Here is a 4119-nt window from a genome sequence, read left to right on the forward strand (position 1 = left end):
CTGCATCCTCCTGAGGACCCGGCCTTCGCGGTCTACGTGGGCCGGGTCCTCAGAAGGTCGGGTAGGCCGGAAGTAAACGGCCGTGAAATTGGACGGTCTAGCCTTCTGATTAGCGTCACCGCTGTCTCAGTGGAGTTTAATAAACTCGGTCGTCTGCTCCTTGCTATCTAAAATATAACAGGACACTGGCGTAAATTCTCGACTGTCTCATACTTCTGTTTAATCAGTTTTCTGTTTGACGTTTAGTCAGCTGTGTAAAAACCAAGGAGGAGGGGGATTAATAAAGTTTTATTTTATCTAATCTTATCTAATAACTTTAATCTCAGCCAAACCGATTTACTCACGAACAAACAAAACACTGAAAAAAGCCCAACAATAACATTTTTAGGTTGTCTAAGTGACTTATATATTACGTTTAACCCGAGCAGCGAAAGTCCGCGGTGATGTGAAAATGATGTGCCGGGAGTTGTGCCGTTCTCGGCCGCATCAGTAACCCTCGAGCTCCCGGCTAGCTATCGAGCTGGTGGGTAGCAGACGCCTTCGAAAACGTCGACGCACTTTTGCAAATATGCGATATCTTGATAAACCGAGCAGATATTTGATGTTTACACAACTACTTCCTCGCCTGAAAATATGTTAAAAGTTTATTTTGTGACCCAGAAAGATTAGTATGAGTAATTTTAAAACTTAGTAGCGGCCGCCATTGTTGGAAACTGGAATTTGGCTGGGCCGTGCTATGAATTCTGGGATATGGTAGGCCACGAAGGACACACCCGACCCATCCTTAAAATTCGGGGAAAAGGAGGACGCATTTGTCGGCTACATTCGGAGGAGTCTACGAATTTGGACAGCCTTCGGCGCGTCGCTGTGACGTAATCGGTCTACAAATGCGGCCTCAGGAGGATGCAGCCCATGAATTTGGACACGACCTCTGCGCCTGTGAGCAAAAACAAACTCCTCCCCCAGCCTTTCCTATTGGTGGAAAAATGTACCATGTGGACCAATCAAAAAAAACGATATGGCAACATGGCATTTATTGTTTAGTCAAGGGGGGAAGTTTTAGGAGTGACGGCAGTGTTTTGAGATGTGAGAGATTTGTGACGTTTAGCGCAAATCTTGTGTAGTTAGTGTGTAATGTAGACAATGGTTTTGTTGTGTGTGTCAGAACAATGAGGCGACTACTGAGTGCTACAGGTGTTACAGGAGTGATACATCTTCTGCAGGCCTGGAGGAGGCCTGCAGGTATCAGGCTGTTGTTCTCCTTTATCTCATCGTGGACAGAAATTATGTTTTGGAGTGTCACAAATAACTTGTGTGGCACCAGATTTCATGCAGAACACGGGATTGTTCCGTAAATAGTTTGAAATGTTTATTTAAAAAACCCGCCTTGGCTGCATTTTTAGGTAAACAGCTGCAAAAAACTGTTGCTTGCAAAACTGAGTTACTTTTTTGAAGAAGTAACTATATAATTAATTGCCCAACATTGGTCATTATTTACTGTATTTTGCAGACAGAGAGTTACAGGATTCTCTCCCAGACCACAGACTCATACTCATAATACAAGTCAGAGCTTTATAACCAAATTTTTTTTTTTTAAATTTGTGTTTTCAAAATTGGAGTTCAAGTTATTTTTACTTCCAATAGTGTTAACATACTACGCAGGTCATGAACAAGATTTGTTTTAATTTTCATTGTAAGTGGGCTAAAGCATTTAATTAAAAGTAGTCTAACATAAATGTAAATGCTATCAGTTGATTATTTTAATAAACCATGTACCTTGGATAAATTCAATGGCGGCGTGACCACAGTGCACACATCTGCTGTTACTCACAGTGGTCCAAGTGTCCGCTCAGGAAGTTTGTGTGTTCGCTCAGACACATGAAAAATTAGAGGGAACATTACTCAACACACAGCCATTATTGCCTAAAAGTAAGTGAGTACACCCCTAAGTGAAAATGTCCAAAATGTGCTCAATTAGCCATTTTCCCTCCCTGGTGTCATGTGACTCGTTAGTGTTACAAGGTCTCAGGTGCAAATGGGGAACCGGTGTGTGTTGAATTTGGTGTTATTGCTCTCACACTTTCATACTGTTCACTGGAAGTTTAACATGGCACATCATGGCAAAGAATATACCCAGTACGCTGAAACTGAGCTGCAGCACGGTGGCCAAGGCCATACAGCGGTTTAACAGGACATGTTCCACTCAGAACAAACCTTGCCATGGTCGAAAAAAGTTGATTGCACACGCTCAGCGTCATATCCAAAGGTTGTCTTTTGAAAATAGATGCATGAGTGCTGCCAGCATTGCTGCAGAGGTTGAAGGCATGGAGGATCAGCCTGTCAGTGCTCAGACTATACCCCGCACACAGCATCACATGGCTGTCATCCCAGAAGGAAGCCTCTCCTAAAGATAATGCACAAAAAAGCTCGCAAACAATTTGCTGAAGACAAGTAGACTAAGGACAACCAGGTGAGGAGTACAAAGACAAGTGTGCCTTGCCTACAGTCAAGCATGGTGGTGGGATGTCATTGTTTGGGGCTGCATGAGTGCTGCTGGCACTAGGGAGCTAGGGCAGGGCAATTTGGGCAAAAATATTTATCAAGATATATAGTTTAAAATTTGCGATAACAATATAACTGACAATATAATTGACGCGAGACAAAATACTTTACAACTCTGCAACTTTATTAGTGCAAAAAAAAAAAAATCAATGTATTTTTACTTAAACAAGCAGCTGTTTTTTTTATGTGCATTAAAGCTACATAAAAAATTAACAGTGAAAATGCAAATTCCTTGCTGGCAGTTTAACCAAAAGGCATTTCCAGTGGAAATGGGCTGACATATCCTGAGCATAACCATGTATAATATCCACAAAACTTAAAAAGAGATTATACACACACAATACCATAATATTATGTTGAAGCACAGTACGTATCACTTTGCGAGGTTCCCGACTACGATAGCCGTAATGCTCCAACAATCCATTAAGCGGTGCAGCTTCGTAGCTTAGCAAAGTCGTACAAAAACATTTTTTACAGATTTTTGAGCACCGTGTACCAGATAAAATCGGTTAGAGGTCAGTAAGCACAACCAGAATTTATACATACGAATTATAAGGGGCACTGTCGATTTTTTTCAGAAAATCAAAGGATTTTAAGAGCAACTTATTTTCCGAAAAACACGGTAATAACAACAGCCCGCTTGAATGCTCTACCAAAAATTGTACTTTGGTGTGTATCTGACGGACGAAAGCCAAACCAGTTCCCTTTCAGTCGATTCACTCGGTACAACACATAAGTATGGGATATCACGCCCTCGCGTGTCCTGGCTGAAGAAACCTTTATTCACGCCTTTAAGGCAGATGACGTGTGATGACACGCGCACGGCCCCGCCTGCACATATAGCCGCTGTCATCACAGTCATCCTTCAGTTCTTACCAGTGTTGGGTAAGTTACTTTAAAATAGTAACTTAGTTACATTACTAGTTACTTCTCTCAAAAGTAACTCAGTTACGTCAAGTTACTCGTTACTTTCAAAGTAACTAGTTACTAGGGAAAGTAACTTTGGTTTTACTCAGAATTCTCTTGTTAATGTGTTGCTTCCATAACTTTGCCAGTCTTCTAGCTTGCTTACTTGGCACAAGTGCACTGGGACACCTACCAATAGAAAGGAAAAGATAATGTGCATATTTCCACGAGAGAAATCCCACGCCTGGACCGTCATTGACTGCTGCCATGATTCTAGCCTACGTCACAGCGTCATGTGTGCCTTTTACATCCAACACAAAAACTGCAGTCGTGGTGCTTTCGATTGTACTCAGAACTCGGAAATTCTGCCTTCTGAATAAGAAGATGTAGGTAACACCAGACTGAAGATGAGCTGCATACAGGGCTGGACTGGGACAGAAAATTGGCCCGGGCATTTGGCCCACCATTATAGGAAAAATCATAAAGCCTTTGAATGAAAATAAACACTGTTGTGACAGTGATGTACACTGTTCTGATGGTATATATGCATCAATCTATCAATCGTTTGTTGTAAGATTCAGATAATTATTTTTTAAAAGCTAGACATTTTAAATGGGAATAAGAAAGAAAAGTATTTCTTTGTGCCCCCCT

This window comes from Aulonocara sp. 'chitande type north' Nkhata Bay, linkage group LG12 (genome assembly GCF_057382095.1).
Source record: "Aulonocara sp. 'chitande type north' Nkhata Bay isolate Kocher_YH1m ecotype deep benthic linkage group LG12, A_spYH_male_GT1.1, whole genome shotgun sequence".
NCBI classification, from domain to species: Eukaryota; Metazoa; Chordata; class Actinopteri; order Cichliformes; family Cichlidae; genus Aulonocara; species Aulonocara sp. 'chitande type north' Nkhata Bay.